This window comes from Hydra vulgaris, chromosome 02, assembly GCF_038396675.1.
Source record: "Hydra vulgaris chromosome 02, alternate assembly HydraT2T_AEP".
Classification (NCBI taxonomy): Eukaryota; Metazoa; Cnidaria; class Hydrozoa; order Anthoathecata; family Hydridae; genus Hydra; species Hydra vulgaris.
The window spans coordinates 20638389-20660032 of NC_088921.1; the positions used below are offsets into that span (position 1 = coordinate 20638389).

Below are 21644 nucleotides of genomic sequence, written 5' to 3' on the forward strand. Positions count from 1 at the left end.
GAATTTTTCCACATTATTTTCTCTTAGGTGTTTGTTGTACATTGTTTTCCATATAGCTTTAATTTCGGCTTTTATACCCTCTACAATTCTTGCTGAGGGTATAACTTTGTTCTCTTTAACCGTTATGTTTCTTGCCCACCATAACCGTAGGTTATGGTGGGCAAAAAAACAAAAGGCAAATATTAAGTCATTTGGGCTGGATAAACTGATCGCGTTGTTTATTGAGTATGTTTCGTGGAACTTTATTGTGGTATTTTCCCTGCAGGCTTTATTGTATTTTATCCTCCATATATACTTTATTTCGTTTTTAATGTTTTAAATCACGGTAAGTGCTGTAATATTTGTGTTTTCTTTTAGTCTTTTATTTCTTGCTCTCCATAAATCGGTTGTAACTATGTGAGTTAATGTTGTTACTAGCTTTGCTAATTTGTTGCTTTGTCCTAGGTCTTCAGTATTAGTTTGAAATATTGTGTGTACTATATTAAAGTTTCTATTTGGTAAGCGCGACTCATAGATTGGTTTCATGGCTTTCCAAACTCTTCTTGCTTTTTTACAAGATAGAAATGGATGTAGCGTATTCTCTGTTTTATTTCATGATTTGCATAAACCATTTCCTCTGCCCCGGTTTCTTTTCCAAGTGAGTATTTTTTCTAACGTTGGAAGTGAGTTTGTTAATATTCTCCAAAGTGTGTTTTTACTTGGGCCTTGGGCATATGAGTTAAAACTTCTAAACCATACTGATGCCCACATTAGTTTTCTTTGTAGTTTTGTTTCCCAAGTTGTTTGTATTTTTAAGATGCTTTTGTTATCTTGGGCACTATGTATATGAGTGTATAGACTTTTTGCAGTTTTGTTCCTTAATTTAAATATATCAGCGAATGTATTTAAGGTCTCCAATACATCGCGATAATAAAAGGGAGGCATATTTAGAGATTTTGGGAATTTATTTTCGGTGAGATATAGCCATTGTGGGTTGTGGTTTTCAGCATATTTGGTTAGAGGATATCCAAGGAAGAAGTTTTGTAAATAGTATGATTCGTGAGTGTTTTGATATTCCTTCATGTTAAAAGTATGTTTCATCCTCCAAGATGTACATTGCTCTGCTATATCTAGGATCCCGAGAACCTCCTTTACCGACGGATAAGTTGAGGATATCTCTTTTGATTGGTTCGGCATATTCACTGTTTCATAAATATTTAAATTTATCTTTTTTTATTTGTTTTTCCAGGATTTTATTAACTGTAAAAATATTGGCGACGAACCATATTTGAGAGAGAGCAAGAGTATTTATAAACAAAGCCTTGCACCTTAAAGAAACATTTCTGAATTTAAAACCCCGCACCCTTTTAACAAAGTTTTCGTGGGCCCTTTTCCAGTTAGTGCTGGCTGTGAATGCCAGATCAGTGTGAAAATGTATTCCAAGAATTCTTTTTCCAGTTGTGTTTGACCATTGAAGATTATAGTTTTTTTGTTTGAGGACGATAGTTGTTTTTTCGTAATCTAGGTAATCAAAACCACCTAGAGCCAGAGCTTTTGTTTTGTCTCTATTTATGTTTGATCCTGATGCTTCTTCGAATCTGTCAAGAGTTTTGAAAGCTTCATTAACTGAGTATGAGCTTCTAAGGAATATTGATGTGTCATCTGCGTATTGCATTACTTTTAGGGGTATTTTTGATCCTGGTAGTGGAATTCCGTCAATTTTGTGGTTGTTTCTAATTGAGATAGCTAGTGGTTCTACCGCTATGCCGTATAACATCAATGATATAGGATCTCCTTGCCTGACTCCTTTTTTAATATCAAAAGGTTCACTCATAAATCCATTATTTAAAATTAAGGATTGGTTCGGTTTTAAAGTTTGCTTTATAGCATTTATAAAATTTTTTCCGAGGTTGTATTTCTCCATTGCTTCAAACAGATAGTTGCGATCAATCTTGTCAAAAGTTTTCTCCTGATCTATGGTCAGAATAAAACTTTTGATATTCTTTTCATTTGTATACTGAATGAGGTCCCTCACCAGGAAGATATTAGAATAGATGTTTCTTTCAGGGATCGAGCATGTTTGAGAGGTTCCCAATAACAAATCTAATATTTTCGATAATCTTAAGGCTAGGGCTTTTGTTATTATTTTGTAGTCGCTGCAAAGGAGTGAAATTGGCCGCCAATTTTTTAGATCAGTTAAATCTCCTCCTTTTGGTAACAGACAAATAAGAGCAGTTCTTTGTGACCATGAAAGTTGTTCTTCGGTATCAAATATGTTTATATTGGCTAGAGTTGTGAACTTTTCACCAAAGATATCCCAAAACTCTTGGTAAAACTCTACCGGTATTCCATCAATCCCGGAGTCTTTCCTTTTTTAAGTGACATGGACGCATTATAAAGCTCTTCTTTGCTGAACTTGATGTTAAGGAAAGCATTCTGGTCGTCTGTCAAGGACTTATTAATGCAGGATAAAAACTTTTTTTGTATTTCTTCAGATATTTCTGTTTTTTTGTATAATATTTTATAATATTCCCTTATCTTCGGAAGTATATGATGTGTTTCTGTAAGTATAGTTTCTTCATCCTTGAGCGTTGTTATTGTTTTTTTGATTTGATTGTTTCTTACTATCTGGAACAAGGTTTTTGAGGCGGATTCGTCTTCTTCGACAATTTTTTGTTTAGTTCGGATTAAAACTCCATTCTTTATTGAGAGCTCTTTCAGTTGCAATTCATGATTTTTAACAATTTCATTATTTGGGTTTTCCGATTGCATTTGTGCGTTTATTTGTTGTTGGAGAGTTAGCCTTCTTAGATTTTTTTCCTTTTGTATTTTTGTGGATAGGTCGATGGCCGTAGATTCAACTTTGTATTTGATCATTTCCCACCATTGGTTTTTGTTATCATAATTGTATTGCTTTGCTTTTTGTTTTTCGAATTTTGTTTTTAAAGATTCTTTGAAGCGAGCGTCAGAAAGAAGGTTGACATTTAAATGCCAGTAACCTGGACCTCTTTTGTTTTGTGTTTTGATAGCGAATTTATACAAGAGGCCTTTGTGGTCACTGAAGCCTGTGTCAACAATAGCGGCTTTTTGCTTTGTTGCTTTTTCTACTGTGGTGTATATTCTGTCGATTCTACTACGAAAAACTTTATCTGGACTATTGTAAGTAAATCTTTTTTGTGTGGATATAGCACCCGAAATGTATCTGATAGATTGTATTTTTCACAGAACCTGTTTAGGTTTTGTTTCCCTGCGGTGTTGTTAGGGTTGTAGAGATCGCCACCTTCTCTATCTAGTGTTGGATCTACCAACATAATAAAGTCTCCTGAGAGATATAGATTGTCGCATAATTTTGCGTGTTTATTTATGGTATAAAAAAAATTTTCTTTTTCTTGAGGATTGTTTGGTGCATAGATATTTATTATTCTTGTTGTGGTTTTCTCAAGGTTAATCGTGACGGCCAGGATTCTACCGTTATCATCCTGAGTGACGTCTTGAAATATATTTTTTTGTTTAGTAAGTAAAGCTACACCACATCTTTTGTTATTGTTGTTGTTCCAAAAAGAGGATCCCCCGGTTTTATTTACCCATTCTTTGTTCCATAACTCTTTTTTCTCATTTGAACAGTGTGTCTCTTGAATACATACAATATCACAGTTCATATCTTTAAAAATATTCATTAAGTTGTTTCTTTTTATATCGGCATTTAGCCCATTTACATTTATAGTCAGAATTTTTTGATTATTATCTTTTTTGTTTTTTTTTACGTTATATACTTTTTTATTTTTATTTGTTTTTGTTTTAAGTTTTATATTTTTATTTGGCATTTTTGTGGATTTTATATTTTTGTTTGATTTTTATTTATTATTATTATTTTTTTTAATATATACTTTTCAAGATTGCATAACTTTTCTAGGTCATATTAGGGCGTAGCCCATCATCTATGTACCTGTCTTCAATATTTGACTTTTTAATTTCCTGAAGTTTATTTGATCCGTGTGATGTTTTCCTTTTGTTTTTTTTATCGTGGGCACCATCCCATAAATTTTCTCCGTCCATTTCTAAGTCCTGTTTGTGTCCCTGGCTAGCTTAATTAACCTTGTTTTGGCTTTTTTCAGTTGCCTTAATTTCTGGTTTTGTTTTTGCTTTTTCTTCCGTTTTTTTAGTTTTGACAGTTTTGCTAGTTTCCATATCTTTATTTGAAACTAAGGTGGTATCCTGATTCAATTTATCTACGTCAATCGGTTCTGTGTTTTCAGTATTTTTATTTTCTATATTTTCCGTACTAGATTTTTCAAAAACAGGTTTGTTTGGCCTCTCTTGGCCTGTATGGATTGCCGTAACGTTGTATCCATTTAATTTTATGTTGAAAGGAATGGGGTTTCGGAGATTGTCCATCACTGCTATGATGGTCCCTGAAAAATAAGACGTGCCTCGTTTTGGGGTTTTTTTAAATATGGCTTTTGTATAGACATGTCTACCATGTCCCGCATCTTCAAGTAACTTCCCCACATCAAGATCTCTACATTCTAACGGTAGACCAAGTATTGAAACTGTAGTTCGCATGCTGGGTTGCTTTAATGGCGTGGAGTTAAAAAAACGATGGTGTATTCCGTTTATATTAAGTCCGTTCGTAAGTATTTTATGTTTTTTATTTTTCATTTTTATACGTTATTTCTAACATGGTGTTGTTTTGAACTATCTGGGCTCCGGCTAGGCCGTCTTCAAGATCTTCGTTTTCTGAAGCCAAAAGGATTGTATCTATGCTTGCTGGTATTGGTAGTTCACAAAGAACTGTTTTATTTAGTTGTTGAAATTTGGTTTGATGTTGTTGAGGATTTTTAGTTGCTTGCGCATAGGATATTTTCAAAGGATTAGATTTAACTTCGTTGCAACTTTCAGAGTACATATTTTTATTAGGATTGTTAAGATTATTATAAAACTCGTCCATGTTTGATACCATGATCGAGTTAGGCTTTACAATAATGATTGTGTAAAAAGTTTGGGAACAAACTTGTTTTTAGGGCCAGTAGACCTTAATAAGTTACTCAAGCAACCCGTGGTTGTCAGTTTCAGTGGCTGCAACATCTAGATCTTTTTCGATCCTAGTTACTTCAAAATTAGTACTTAGGATTTCATTAGTTGAATTTTCTTTATTTGTATTATCGTTTTTTTATATTCACTTTCTTCAAATGAATTCCTTTTTTTATGTGGTATATACCCTTCTTGACCGCTGTGGATTATTTTAACTTTATACCCTTTTAAGGTTATGTGGGTTGGTATTGGCTTAGGCATATCTTCCAATACTACAAGTAGAATACCGGAGTAATATTCAATTTTGTTTTTTTTGAGTTTTTTTCATTAGAGGTCTTGTAGATATGTGTTTACCATATCCACAGTTTTCTAATTCTTCGCCTGCACCAATCTCTACACACTCAAGTGGGAGACCGAAGATCGAGACCGTTCTTCTTTGGGTTGTTGGCGTTCTAGGTGTTCGATTTGGTTTTGAATTAAAAAGGCGAAAGTGTTCCCCTTTAATGCTTAACCCCTTTTCAAGGAGAGTATTTTTCGACTTGTCATCCTTCATGACAATTTCTACCATCTTTCCCCCTCTAATAACATAAAGACCAAAAAGGTCAACATCTAAGTCTTGCTCTTCCAAAGCAGCAAGTATATCTTCTACATTGGCTTTAGTATTTAATGAGCAAAGTAAGGTATTTTTAATTGGTTTTAAATTAACATTACTTTCTCCTGTAGCTACTTGGACGTAGCTCCTAGATGCAGAAGTTTGTTCCTTGCGTATTTCCAATATGTTATTATTTATAATATTTTCCGCATCAAGAGTGGATTTTTTCAAATCCATTATCACTTACAATTAATAATGACGTCGAGTAAACCTATTACTTATTAAGAGTAAGCAACCCGTAGATAGGGCAACGTAATTATACAAAACTATATTAGGCTATACTAGTACTATATTTAAGGCCAATAGACCCTTTATTATAGTGGCTATCTCAAACTAACACCAGAGGATGTTAGCCATTAGGCCGAGAAGCGATAACTGAACACTGCAGACATAGTCGAACTGACGCCGTCTTCAACAATGTACTTGTGTTTTGAATTAGAACGTCTAATCATTTTCGTCGTCGTCATCATCAGCAGCATCATCATCAGCAGCAGCTGAGACCATTAGCGATGTTAGACACTCTGAAAGTCAAGAATTTTTCTTATTTTCAATCTGGGCCGCGCTCAGCAGTAGTGCAAAGCCGATGCAACCCGTGGTCAAGGCAAGGTAAACCTATGAACTCATGACCTAATGCCAAAATTGAGATTAATATATGAGCCGGACTGTTCCGGCGTATCAAATTTTAAACTGATAAGAACAGATACCTTTTTTTTACTTTCTTGTTTTTATGTTCCTATTTTTTATTTATTTAACTTTTAATTAATTTTTATTTTTGGTGATCAAAGCATAAACGAAAAGCGGAAATGCGAAGAAATCGAAAAACGAGAAGTTGAGATAACATCTTATTGCTTTATAGATTAAAAACTAACGTGTCAGAGTTTGCCTGACTTATTGCATTGTTAAAGGAGTATTTTTTATGGAAGTTTTTTATGTCATTCAATCTTTGATGTTTTTTATATTTTACATCCCATATATGAGCCGGACTGTGCCGGCGTACCAAATATTATACTGATAAGAACAGATACTTTTTTTTTTTTTTTTTTTTTTTTGTAACTTTTATTAAGTTTTAATATATATATTTTCATTTATTTTCTTTTAGATTTTGTATTTAAAGTGATCATATTATAAAAAAACAAGAACAAACGAGGAACAAAATGCGAAAAAATCGATAACAAAAAAAAACGAAAAGTCGAGATCACTTGCAATTTTGGTCTATAAATTGAAGATTAGTATATCCGAATTGGCTTGACTTATTGCATTATTTATTGAAAATATATTATGAATGTTTTCCATGTCATTTTGTTTTCGGTATTTGTTATATTTTATGCTCCATATGTACTTGATTTCTCGTTTTATGTTTTCTACAAATGTTTTTGCTGTTACGATTTTGTTTTCTTTTATTTTCATATTTCTTGCTCTCCACAGCTCTGTAGTAGTGATATTTGTTATAGTCGTTGTAATTTTTGCTTTATTGTTGTTCCATTTGGAACCATTGATATCATTCAAGAGGACAGTATGGACTATATTAAAGGGTTGCGTTGGTTGCAATCTTTTGTACACTGTTTTAAGTTTGGTCCACACTGTCCTTGCTATTCTACACGATGTGAAAGGGTGCAATGTTGTTTCCAGTAGACCACAGGTACTACAGAGTGGGCTAGCTCTTCCTCTGTTTTTTCTCCATGTTTGTAGCTTTTCCCTGGTTGGGAGACTGTTTTGCAGCATTCTCCACTGAGTATTCTGACTTGGTCCTTGGGCAGAAGAGTTAAAAGCTCTAAGCCATATAGTTCTCCAAGGTAGTTGCTTTTGAAATTTAACCTCCCTGTATGTTTGAACTTTCTTTATGTGAGTGTTATTTTCATTGTATAATAGTGTCTTATATATATTTTTAGACGATTTATTTGTTAATAAGAATAGATTATCATTTTTTTTAAGGATGTCTACAACATCGCGATAATAGAAAGGAGGGTTGTTTATTGTTGTAGAGTAGTTATTTTGGGTTAGAAACTTCCACTGTTGATAACTTTGGTTTGCCATTTTTAAAAGTGAGGTGGCTAGTAGGTATTTTTGGAAGTAGTGGCTTTCATGTGGGTTTTCATAGTGTTGTATCTGTAATAGGTGTTTTATCCTAAGGGCTAGACTTTGTTTTGCTGGATCGAGTATTCCTAAACCTCCGTTTTTAGTAGGAAGGTAAAGTATGTTCCGCTTCAATGGTTCAGCAAACTCATTTTGCCACAAATAAATTGAAATCTCTTTTTTTATTTTGTTTTCGAATATTTTATTTAAAGGAAATATGTTGGCTAGATACCATATCTTTGAAAGTGCCAGGGTATTTAAGAAAGTTCCTTTGCATTTCAAGGATACGTTCCTATATTTAAAGATTTTAGTTTGGTTTTTGAATTTATTTATTATTTCTTTCCAATTTTGTGTAGCTGAGTATACCAGGTCTGTATTAAATGTTACTCCTAGTATTTTAAGGCCGCTATGATTGACCCAGGCTATACCGTGATCCTTATAAAAGCCTTTACTTATGTAACTTTTATATGCGAGGTGATCAAAGCCTCCAAGTGCCAGAGCTTTTGATTTGGCCTTGTTTATATTTGACGCGGTGGCAAGTTCAAAATATTCTATTTCCCTAAAAATTTCATCAATAGATGAGATATTTTGAGCGGTAACCATTGCGTCATCTGCATATTGCATGATCTTAAGGGGTTTTACATTTCCAGGTATAAGAATACCATCAATATTAGGGTTCTTTTTTATAGATAACGACAGGGTTTCCACCGCAATACAGTACAACATAAGTGATATAGGATCACCTTGCCTTACTCCTCTGTTTATTTTAAAGGGTTTGCTTAGGTGTCCATTATTTATAATAATAGATTAAGTATTCTTTAGCGGTTGCTTTAGAGCTCTAGTAAAGTTACAACCTAAGTTAAAACGCTCAATTACTTTGAAAAGGAAGTTTCGATCCAGTTTATCGAACGATTTTTCCTGGTCTCTAGATATGATGAAACTTTTTCTATTTTTTCAGTTAGTATACTCTATAAGATCCCTAGCTAGGAAAATATTCGAGAAAATTGTACGATTAGGGACCGAACAGGTTTGCGACGGTTCTAATATTTTGTGGAGAACTTTTGATAGCCGAATTGCAAGAGCTTTAGTGATGATCTTGTAATCGGCACACAACAAAGAAATTGGTCTCCAGTTTTTCAATAGTTTTAGGTCTCTATCTTTTGGGAGAAGGCTTATTATGGCTGTTCTTTGTGACCACGTTAGTTCTTTATTTTCATTGAAGATGTTTATATTTACTAAATTGGTAAACTCAGTTCCGATTATGTCCCAGAAACTTTGGTAGAACTCTACTAAGATACCATCGATTCCTGGTGTTTTTGATTTTGCGAGGGTGTTAGCCGCAGCAAGGAGTTCATCTTTTGTCAGGAATTCATTTAAGTACATATTTTCATCTTCTTTTAGTGGTTTAGTTATGTTCTTAAGAAGATTATTTTGTTTTGTTTCATCTTACTTACTTTCTTTGTTAAGATTTTTGTAATACTTTCGGATGACATTATTAATGCAGTTAGTTTCTTTATAAGAGATATTGTTCTCAATAACTTCAGTTATTGTTTTTTTTTTTCTGATTGTTTTTTTCAAGAGATAATAGCATTTTTGATGGTGTTTCTCCTTCCTCTATAATTTGTTGTTTAGTTCTTATTAAGATCCCCTGATTAATATTCAGCAAATTTATTTCACTTTTAATCGATTTTATCTTTTCTTTATTTTTATTTCTTTTTCTAGTTCTTTTTTTAATGTTATTTCTTATTGTTTTTTATGTTCTTTTTTAGTTAGGCTAATCTCTGTTGATCTTGTTATTGCAATTTCTTTTATTTGATATTTGAAAATTTCTCACCATTGATTTAAGCTCTCATAACAGTGTTTTGTTTCTTTGAAACTTTCAAAGTCTTTGGTTATCTTATTTCTGAAGTTTTCATCTTCTAAGAGTGAAACGTTAAAATGCCAATAACCTAAGCCTTTTTTATTTTGGTTTTTATTTAGTTGATGGAGTACGTAGGCTTTGTGGTCACTCAAGCTGGATTCAAGGATGACATATTTGTATACATTTCTTTCATTAATTTGGCTATATATTCTGTCGATCCTACTTTTGACAGACCCATCACTCTTTTCGTATGTATATTCTGTTCCTTTAGGATTATTATATCTATAGAAATCTATTAACTCATATTTTTCTAGGATTGTTTTTAGATTTTGAGATCCTAAAGTATTATTTTTATTAAACTGGTCTCCGCCATACCTGTCAAGTGATGGTGCTTCAACCATGTTGAAGTCCCCCACCAGAAACAGGTATCTGATGGTTTGACATGTTTTTCAACAATGAGATAGAAATTTTCTTTTTCTGATGGGTTGTTAGGACCGTGGATGTTGATTACTCTAATATTAGTATTGTTTATATGGATGTTTGTTGATATTATTCTTCCATTTTTATCTTGCTTAACTTGTTGAAAATTAGTACTATGTTTTGTGAGTATTGCAACACCACGTTCCTTATTTGTGCCATTATTCCATATTGATGAACCAGATGTTATTTTATTCCATTCTTTCGTCCATTTAGACGTATTTTCTTGAGGGCAGTGAGTTTCTTGTATACATATAACATCATTGTCTGTATTCTTAAGGAAATTCATAACTTTCCAGCGTTTAGTATTGTCATTTAGACCGTTTACATTGAGAGTGCAAATGTTAGAAGCCATTTTTATATCAATTGTTTTCGATTTTGTTTTATTTATTTGATTTTCACATTTTATATTTTTGTTTGATTTTTTGTTTTATAATTTTATTTGAATTCAAGTTTTGTATTTCTATTTGGTTTTTAGTTTCATATTTTTATTTGGTTTTTTAGTTTTATATTTTTAATTGGTTTTTCGTTTTATATTTTTGTTTGGTTTTTGTTTGATATTTCTACCTGGTTTTTAACTTTATTTAAATTTTTTAAATATTTATACTTTATTTGGCTTTTGGATTCGTCTCTATACAGGCTCCTCATAATGTTGGTTCTTTTAGGGTCAAAAATGTTTATTTTTTCGTCAGAAGGTTTTCTTTTTTTATTCTTATTATTAATTACTTCCGTAACACCGTCATCAACAGAATTATCCTCCATTTCACAGGCGTCACTTTGATTGATTTCTTTTAATATTTTTGATGAAACTGTCTCGTTTTGTCTTATTTTGTTTTGATCTGATGGTTTTGCAGGAATTTCGCCTATTTTCAATTTTGTTGGTTCTTCAGTACTCTTGGGTATTAATTCAGGTTTTTGTTGTTCTGGTTTGTCATTGGTTGTGCTTGTTTCTTTATGAAGTGGTTCTGCAGAGCTTGTTTCGGTTGGGGTTATGATATTTATTTCTGCATTTTCTTTAAATGGCTGTCCTGTATAAATAGCTCTTACGTAATAGCCCCTTAATTTTATAAACCTTGGGATGTCTTTATAGAGTTTATTTATAACAGCCATTAGTGTCCCAGAAAAGTACAGCGTTCCTTTAGTTGGGGTTGCTTTCATATAAGGGTATGTTTTTAGATGTTTTACGTACCCCTCTTCTTCAAGGTCTTTCCCAATCTGAGCCAGTTTAGCAGCTATTGGTAGGCCTAGTATTGACATGTAAACACGTGTGCTCGGCTCTCGTCTTGGAGTCGAATAGAAGAATCGCTGATGAAAGCCGATAATGTTCAGACCCCTTTCTAGTAGCCTATTTTTAGCCTTTTCAGTTTTCATCACTACCTTCAGAAGTTCCCCTTTTTCTTAGAAGTTGAGCTCCTTCAAGCTGTTCATCTACGTTCTCTTTTTCAAGAGAACAAAGAACATCATGAAGAGAAGTTGTTAACGAAAGCTTACATAAAAGTGTGTTGTCAAGCTTAAAGTAGTATTTTGTTGATGTTTTCCCTTTTAAAGATGCAGCGTGAGCATAGCTCCTTTCCTTCGTTATTATATTATTTATATCCTCGTTAATCGGACCTAAGTCCTCCGGAAAATGGTCATTAGGGTTTTCTAATTCAGATACATGGATTTCTTTCATAGAATTATCCATGTACTAGGATTTTAATAATATCTTTGGAAAATTGATTTAAGCGCACAAGAACTCTTAATATACACTTTATCACTCAGTACGCCCCTAACACCACTGATAAATCCCTCAATACCCACTAAATCCTCAATACTCGCTAATCTCACTATTAAAGGTCACAAGCTCGTCAAAATGCTAATAAATTGCAAGGTTACACCAAGAGATCTTAGCCATTAGGCCGAGAAGCGATAACTGAACACTGCAGACATAGTCGGACCGATGCCGTCTTCAACAATGTACTTGTGGTTTGAATTAGTACGTCTAATCATTTTCCTCGTCGTCATCATCAGCAGCAGCATCAGCAGCAGCAGCTGAGACCATTAGCGATGTTAGACACTCTGAAAGTCAAGAATTTTTCTTATTTTCAATCTGGGCCGCGCTTAGCAGTAGTGCAAAGCCGAGGCAACCCGTGGTCATGGCAAGGTAAACCTATGATTCCATGACATAATGCTAAAAATCAGATTAATATATGAGCCAGACTGTGCCGGCGTACCAGATATTAAACTGATAAGAACATATACTTATTTGTATTTTTTCAGAATTTGGAAGACTGTCATGGAGCAGTCTTTATACCGTGTTTTGACTTGGTCCTTGGGCATAAGAATTAAAGCATCTAAGCCATATCTTATTCCAAGGAAGCGTGTTTTGAAAGGTTTAATTCAACATATTTTGTTTTTTTCTCATGCTTTGGTTCGGACTTATTTTCGAAAGAAGGAGGTATATGTTTTTTGTCGTTTTTGGATGTAAGGTGAAAATAACATCGTTGTTTTTTACACTTTTAATGGCATCTTGAAAAGAGAAAGGCGGCGGTCTTAATGTTTTAGGAAAGTCATTTTTAGTTAGAAATTGCCATTGTTTATATTTATGGATAGATTGTTGTAATAAGTGGGTTGCAAAGAAGTATTTTTGTAGTAGAAGTGATTCATGCGGTTTTTTCGTTGTCATTTATGTTGATCAGGTGTTTTAATCGTAGGGCTAGGCCTTGTCTAGTTGGGTCTAGAATTCCTAAGCCACCTTGTTCAACAGGCAGGTTTAGGATGTCCCTTGTCAGTGGTTCAGCATGGTCACTTTGCCATAGGTACTTAGATATCTCTTTCTTAAGACTTTTTTCTATTGTTTTGTTTATGGGAAATGTGTTGGCGAGAAACCAGACTTTAGATAGTGCTAAAGTATTTAGAAAGATTCCCTTGCATCTGAGGGATACATTCCTATATTTGAAGAATTTACACCTGTCTTTTAGTTTAGTAATACATTTGTTCCAATTATATTCAGCAGTATTTGCCAAATCAGTAAAAAAGGTTATTCCTAAATTTTTCAAACCACTTGTGTTAGACCAGATAATATTGTTGTTGTTAGTGTTGTTATACGTAATGCAGTTGTAGCCACCTAGGGCCATAGCCTTAGTTTTAGCTCTATTGATGTTGGATCCGGTAGCAAGCTCGAAATTACTGAGAACATGAAAAAGATCCGGCATGCAACCTCGATCTTGAAGGAAGATCGTTGTGTCATCTGCGTATTGCATTACTTTTAACGGAATATTTGTTCCAGTTATTGCAATACCTTTTATGTTTTTATTATTTTTGATTTCTAGTGCTAGAGTTTCGACTGCAATGCAATATAGCATAAGTGAGATAGGATCTCCTTGTCTTACTCCTCTAGCAACTTCAAATGGTTCGCCTAGGTACCCGTTGTTAAGGATTATTGATTGGGTATTTTTCATTATGTTTTTTAATGCCATGGATAAAGTTATTGCCAAGTTGAAATTTTTCTAGAGTTTTGAGGAGGAAGTCCCGATCCAATTTATCGAAGGCCTTTTCCTGGTCTATGGAAACTATGAAGCCTTCCAAACCTTTAAGGTTGGTGTATTCTATAATCTCCCTAGTCAGGAAGATATTCCAAAAGATATTTCTATTTGGCACGGAACATGTTTGCGATGGTTCTAGGATTTTATGAAATATTTTAGATAATCTAATGGCGAGGGCTTTCGTAATGATTTTGTAATCAGCACAGAGGAGCGAAATTGGTCTCCAATTCTTTAGGGAAGTAAGGTCTCCTTCTTTTGGGAGAAGACTTATAATTGCAGTTCTTTGAGACCATGTCATTTCGCCTGAGGAGAGGAAGATAAATCGACTTGCCATTTCTGTAAACGAAGTCCGTAAATATGTCAAAAGCTTTGAAGAACTCGACTGGCAGTCCGTCTATTTCCGGTGTTTTTCCTTTTTTTAGGGTTTTTGCAGCGTTAAGAAGTTCCGCGTTTGTAAATGGGTTGTTGAGATGAATAATCTCCTCATTTTTGAGTGGGTTTTTGATGTTTTCTAGAAAGTGCGTTTGTAGATTAGGGTTTGTGTTTTCTTTCTGATAAAGGTCTTTAAAGAATTCTCTTATTGTTTTGTGTATATCGACTAAATCTGTGTGAGTGTTAGCACCGTTATTTATTTCCGTTATAGTTTTCTTTCTCTTATTATTTTTTTCTAGTTGAAAAAGAGTTTTTGAAGGAACTTCCCCTTCTTCAGCAATTGCTTGCTTAGTCCTGACAAAAACACCTTTGTTAGTACTTAACCTCCTTATATTATTTTTTATGTTATTTATAATTTCTGGATTAGGGTTCGGTTTTAGCCATTCGTTTGTAAGTTCCTTTTTCATATTGTCGGTATTGATTAGGCTTTCTTTTTTTATTTCACAAGATCTTCTAATAGCAGTTTCTTTTTATTGTGCCTTTGCTATATCCCACCATTGGTTTTTGTAGAGATAATGATTCATATTTTGTTTTATTTCATTAAAGTTGGTTTCAAGAGTTTCTGTAAAATTTTTTATCCTCAAGGAGATTGGTGTTTAGGTGTCAGTAACCTGGACCTCGGGTCTCATTAAGTTTTTTTATGTAAAGTTCACCCATTACAGCCTTATGATCACTTAAGTTTGTATCAATGATCTAACATTTGTATTTAGCTTTAGTGTGTATTTGTGTATATATTCTATCTATTCTGCTCATGTACGATTTATCGGTTTTTTCGAAGGTGAACTCTTGAATGAAAGGGTTTTTTATTTTATATAAGTCGCACAGGTCATACTTTTCACAGAGTGATTGAAGATTGATTTTTCCCATAGAGTTGTTTTTGTTATAGAGGTCACCCCCATCTCTATCGTTTTCCGGATCCTCGACCATATTGAAATCACCCAAGAGAATCAGTAGGTCACAGGTTTCTATGTACTTATCAAGGGTTGAGAAGAAGTTTTCTTTTTTTTGTGGGTCATTCGGACCATAAATATTCACTATTCTAATGGTTAGGTTTTCGTATTCTATATTTGCAGCAACAATGCTACCGCTTTTATCTAGTAACACGTTTTTGAAAATTGTTTCTTCTCTTGTTAGAATGCTTACTCCACATTTACGAGATGTGTTATAGTTCCATATTGAAGAACCACCAGTTTCTTTTGACCATTCTTTTTTCCAAAAATTTTCTTTCTCTTTGCTTCAGTGGGTTTCTTGTAAGCATATGATATCATATTCTTCTAAATTAAGATATTTAAAGATGTTGCTTCTTTTAACATCGTCATTTAATCCGTTAACATTAGGCGTTAGAACTTTTAGAGCCATTGTTAAGAAAATTAAATACAGATACTTTTTGAAAATAAAATTTTTTTATATTTTTGTTGGTAATTTATATTTTATATTTTTATTGGTTATTTATATTTTATAATTTTATTGGTTATTTCAATTTTATATTTTTATTGGTTATTTACGTTTTATATTTTTATTGGTTATTTATATTTTATATTTTTATTGGTTATTTTTATTTTATATTTTATTTATTATTTAGGTTGTTATGACTTTGTTAGAATCTTGTCTCTGAAGGTCAAGATTTCTTTGTGGTCGTTTATATTCTTGCGTACTTATTATTGCTTTTTTGTGTGTTGTTTTTCTTGTTACTTTTTTATCTTTTTGGTTATAACCTGTTTCTTTTCCATTTGTTTCATTTAAGTCTCGACGATTTTTTAAAGGGCTCTCTATATCAGTGCTTTTAGTTTCAGGCTTTTCTATAACTCTAGTTTCGACCAATTTGTTTTGATTGGGGGAGGTCTCATGGTTTTCTTGATTTATAGTTGTTAAAATTAAGCTAGGCGGTGAGGGTTTCTCTGTGCACTCGTTTGTATTTGTTGTTAATGTAATCTGAGCTATACCAACTGGGTCTGATGTAATGACACCGTTAGCTTTATTAGTTTCACTTTGACTTTCTGAGACTTTTCTTACTGCTTCTGTGTAATCCTGTGATTGGGTTGATTTTTTCCGAGATTCTGTTTCAGGTTGACCAGTATAAATAGCTCTGACATTAAAACCTCTTAACTTTATAAATCTAGGAATAGGCTTAGTGACGTTTTCCATTATGGCTAAAAGGGTGCCGGTAAGTTATAAGGTTCCCTTTTTAGGGGTTGTTTTCATAAGGAGATGTGTTATTAGATGTTTTCCATACTTGATCTCTTCTAAGTCTTTTCCATTTTGGCAATTTTTTGCTTCTAAAGGTAAACCTAGTATGGAGACCGTAACATGGGAGCTAGGCTCACGACTTGGCGTTGAGTAATTAAAAAGATGGTAAAAGCCGTTAATTGTCAAACCTTCCTCTAGAAGTTTATTTTTAGCGGTTTGAGTTTTCATAACTATCTCTAATATAGTGCCACTTTTAATAAGTTGAACTCCGTCGAAGTCCTTGTCAAGGTTACTTTCTTCAATAGCGCAGAGAGCATCAAATAGAGAGATTTTTGTTGAAAGTTTGCAAATCAAGGTGTTTTTAAGAGAGATACGGTTATTTTGTACATTTAAATTAGAACTGCTAGCCTGGGCATAACTTTTGACAGGGTTTCTAGCAACGTCTACTATATTATTAAACAAAGATTTTAATATTCCAACACTATCAATTAAATCGACAGTATTGGATTGAGATGTTTCTACTTCATGTGAAGGTCGAAGCATTTTATTCAAGTACAAGGCTGCAAAATAGCCTAATTTTGTCTAAAAATCAGTTAAGACACTTAGAAAAAAACTCAATACGCACTGTTTCACTCAATATGCCCCTCACACCCTCAGAATAACCTTTATCACACCCATAAACCTCAAAACTCACTATTCACTCGAAAAGGTCACTAGCTCGACAAAATGGTAATAAATCGCAAGGTTACACCTAGAGATCTTAGCCATTAGGTCGAGAAGCGATAACTGAACAATGCAGACATCGTCGGACTGACGCCGTCTTTAACAATGTACTTGTGGTTTGAATTAGTACGTCTAATCATTTTCGTCGTCGTCATCATCAGCAGCATCATCATCAGCAGCAGCTGAGACCATTAGCAATTTTAGACACTATGAAAGTCAAAAATTTTTCTTATTTTCAATCTGGGCCGCGCTCAGCAGTAGTGCAAAGCTGAGGCAACCCGTGGTCAGGGCAAGTTTAACCTATGATCCCATGACTTATTGCCAAAAATCAGATTAATATATGAGCCGGACTGTGCCGGCGTACCAAATATTAAACTGATAAGAACAGATACTTTTTTTTTTTTTTCTAATATTACATTTATTTCATTATACAAGAAGACTTTACAATTTGTCATTATAATATACATATCAAAATTTATAAAATATTAGCGTGGCTATTACCCCACGTTCTTAAAATAAATTCATAAATACCTCCGGATCCACTGGGATCCCTCGGACATTTCCGTGTCAATATTAAAACTTACAAAACCGTTTTTTTTTTGTTTTTTCCGTAAAGAAATAAATAGGAAGCGTAAATATATAAAATAATTACAAACAAATTTTTGCTGTTTAAAATATATAAGCGTGGATATTACACCACGTCCTTAAATAAAATACAAACATCCTTAAGATCCACCAAGATCTTTCGGAATTATTCGTATGGATGTCGTAGTTTAAAAAATATAAACGTGGGTATTACACCACGTAGTTAAAATAAAAAACATACATCCTCTAGATCCACCGGGATACATTAGACATATTCGTTAGGAAGAAAAGGTTTGGTGGCTTTTGTTTTTAAAAATCACAAAGATAAAAAAAAAAACAATTTTTAAAAAAAAAAAACTAAATCCTGCTCATTTACATTACTTACTGCGTTGTTTATCGAAAATAAGCTGTGGAATTTTTCCACTTCGTTTTCGCGCAAATACTTATTGTATTTTATTTTCCACCGGTAATGAATTTATCGTTTTATCGTTTCTATTGTTTTGGTAGGACTAACTTTTTTGTTTTCTTTTGTTCTTAAGCTCCGCGCCCTCCACAGTTCGGTTGTAATTATGTTTGTAACCGTCTGTTAGTAATTTATTAGTATTTTCGTTTTTTACAGGAGTGATCGTGTTCATTGAGAAAACAACGTGAACTATGTTAAAAGTATTGTTCGATAGCTTCTCGTACATACTCTTAGAAAACTTCCACACAGTTCTGGCTGTTTTGCAGTTGATAAAAGGGTGCAGCGCTGTTTCGGTTTTATTGCAAACGTCGCACTTAGGTAATCCTCGCCCGCGATTTTTTTTCTAGCAGTGAATTTTTTGCGGAAGGTTTAGAATGTCTCTTTTAATGGGTTCGGCGTAGTTGTTTTGCCACAAATAAACTGAAATTTCCTTGCGGATTTTTTGATCGGTCTCTTTGTCAAGCGGTAAAACGTTAGCAACGAACCACACTTTCGACAGCGCCAGCGTGTTGACATACACGCCTTTGCATCTTAGCGACACGTTTCTATATTTAAAACTCTGTAGTCTTTTCTAAAAATTTCCAAACGCTTTTTGCCAATTTGTCTCTGCCGTGCGATTTAAATCCGTGAAAAAATTAATGCCTAGAATTTTAATTCCGCTTTCGTTTGCCAATTTATTATCGCCAATGTTTTTGCTATGCTGCCCAAAGACGTTCACTCGGGCAGCCGCATCGAAACCGCCTTGCGCTAAACCTTTCGTTTTCGCTTTGTTAATGTTTGATCCCGTTGCGCGCTCAAACATTTCAAGAATTTTAAAAACTTCGTCTATAAAGCAAATGTTCCTTGCCGCTACCGTGGTATCTTTAGCGTATTGGAGTATTTTCAAATTCGCTTTCGTCCCCGGTAGCGGTATGCCGTCAATGTTTTTACTTTTTTTGATTTCTAGCGCAAAAGCCTCTACAGCAATACAGTATAGCATCAAGGAGATGGGATCCCCTTGTCTTACTCCTCTTTCAATCTTAAAAGGTTCGCCTATAAATCCGTTATTTACGATTAAGGATTGCGCGTTTTTCATGGTTTGCTTAATCGCTCTTATAATGTTATTGCCAAAATTTAGTTTTTTTAAGACTTTGAAGAGAAAGCCTCTATCAATTTTGCCAAAAGCTTTCTCTTGATCGATCGCTATTAAGAAACCTTCAATGTTTTTCTCGTTAGTGAATTCTATTAAGTCTTTCACAAGGAATATGTTCGAGTATACATTTCGACCTGGCACAAAACATGTCTGCGACGGTTCGAGAATTTTGTTTAATATTTTTGAAAGCCGCAGCGCCAAAGCCTTGGTTATAATTTTATAATCGGCGCACAAGAGGGATATCGGTCTCCAGTTCTGCATTAGAGTTAAGTCCCCGAGTTTTGGAAGGAGGCTTATTAATGCAGTTCGCTGGGTCCGTTTTAGAGATTATCGTTTGCTAACGAGGTCAGCTCCTCACCTAACAAATCCTAGTTCTTGGTAGAGAGTTCTACCGGTAAACCGTCAATCCCTGGTGTTTTGTTTTTAGCGAGCGAGAAAGCTGCGTTTAGCAATTCCACGTTACCAAATTTAGTGTTTAATAATCCATTTTCATCGTCAGTTAAAGGTCTCGCAAAGTTTACAAGGAAACGTCTTCCCTCTTCTTTGTCTACACGCTGTTTTTGGTAGAGTTCCGCATAAAAATTTCTAATTGTTTTTAGTATGTTTTTGGTATCGCTATAAAGAACGTCGCCGCACCTTAGCTCTTGAATGGTTTTTTTGCGTTGATTGTTTTTTTCCATTTGAAAAAGAGCCTTGGAGGGAGTTTCTCCATTCTCGACTATGACTTTTTTTGTTCTTACAAAAACTCCCGCCGGGTTTTCCAGCCCATGCAATTGTTTTTGGAGTTGTTTAATTTTTTCCTTATTTTTTTCGACTTTATTTGTCTCCGCTTCAATCTCATATTTCAAAAGGTAAATGTTACGCTTATTTTGGGCGCTTATTTCGCTAAAACCAAAATTAGAGATGTTACGCGCTGCACGGCAACATCTCTAATTTTGGTTTTAGCGATGTCCCACCAATGGTTATGGTTTTCGTAGACGTTTTTAGAAATTTTTACGTTTTCAAATTCGCGTTTTAGCATTTCCTTAAATTCAGCGTCTTTTAAAATAGCGACGTTTAAATGCCAGTAACCTGGTCCTCTCGCGTTTGATTCTTTAATGTCGAGTGCGCACAAAACCGCACTATGGTCGCTTGTCTCCGGTTTTAAAATATTGTACGCGCTCTGCGCTTTTGCTGCTGAGGAAATATATACTCGATCAATCCTGCTCCTAAAGGTTTTATCAGGTTTTTCAAATGTAAATTCTAATTTTAGAGTATTGGTTTCTCTATAGAGATTAATCAAATCATATTTTTCAAGAAAATTTTGCTAATTCTTACTACCTAGAGTGTTATTCTTGTTAAAAAGATCGCCACCTTGCCTGTCTAGGACAGGATTTAAAACCATATTAAAATCTCCCGAAAGTATAAGAGTGTCGCACTCACGCGCGTGACGTTCTAAAGTTTTGAAAAAATATTCTTTTTCTTGCGGTACGTTAGGACCGTATATGTTTATTATTCTAATATTTATGTTATTAACACAAAAACTAGCCGCTAAAATTCGCCCGCGTTTGTCTTGAGTAACCTCTTTAAATTGGAAATCGTGTTTCGTTAAAAAAGCGACTCCGCACTCTCTCTGGCTTAGATTGTTCCAAAGAGAGTTACCTTTTGTTAAATTTCGCAATTCTTTAGTCCATTTTTCTGTGGTTTTGTCGCATCCGTGCGTTTCTTGCAGTAAATATACGTCATAGGTTTGAATTACACAAAAGCGCATTACTTTTCGTCTTTTGATCTCTTTGTTAAGACCGTTGACGTTTAGCGTCAGAATTTTAATCGCCATTTTTTTATTTCAAAAACGCAAACAAATGCTTAAAGCGAATCGAAACGAAAGGCAAAATACAAAATTTTTCAAAATAAAAGCTGCGCACTCTTATTTTTCAAGAAATTTTAAAATGACGGGACAGCGTTTGCGTTCAACAATTGAAAAAAATCTTGTAAAAAATAAAAAATAAAGACAAACACAGAATGCGTACATTAACCGTGCTTGTCGTCTTCCACTCAATTTTTTAAAACTCGTTTCGGATCGTCTTTTTCTTCACCTTCTTTTGTTTTTCTCTTGTTCGCCTTCCCCGACTGCTCTATCATCTCCACGACTTTAATATTTTTGTCTTTAGTTTTGTTTGTCCTCAACACGGCTGTTTCTTGCTCGATCTTTTGTTCCTCGACAATCTCCTTGACTACTTTCTTTAATTCGATTTCAATGGTTTGTTCTGCGATTGATTTTCCTACAGCGCTCGTCTCTTTCTCCTCAAGTGTTTCTGGGTTTTGTTCTATTATCGGCGCTTCTTCCTTTGTTTCCTTTCGAAGAGATCGTTCCGACTGTCCTGTATGGATCGCTCGAACTCGATAGCCCTGATCGTAATAAAATAAGGTATGGGGGACGGTAGATCCTCCATAGTTGCTACTAATATACCCGATTTATACGGGGTACCTTTCGTAGGCGTCCGTTTGATCACCGGTCTGGTCGATAGGTGTTTTCCGTATCCTAT

General features: G+C 34.1%; 1 non-coding gene and 2 pseudogenes across 1 annotated transcript; all 3 read right to left on the reverse strand.

Moving 5' to 3' along the window:
- Nucleotides 1-6209: 6209 nt before the first annotated feature.
- LOC136077413 (U2 spliceosomal RNA) lies at nucleotides 6210-6464 on the reverse strand (annotated as a pseudogene).
- A 5693-nt stretch (nucleotides 6465-12157) lies between these two features.
- LOC136077407 (U2 spliceosomal RNA) lies at nucleotides 12158-12347 on the reverse strand. Its single transcript, XR_010637053.1, has one exon. It is a non-coding gene; the product is annotated as a U2 spliceosomal RNA (small nuclear RNA).
- A 4827-nt stretch (nucleotides 12348-17174) lies between these two features.
- LOC136077423 (U2 spliceosomal RNA) lies at nucleotides 17175-17352 on the reverse strand (annotated as a pseudogene).
- Nucleotides 17353-21644: the final 4292 nt, after the last annotated feature.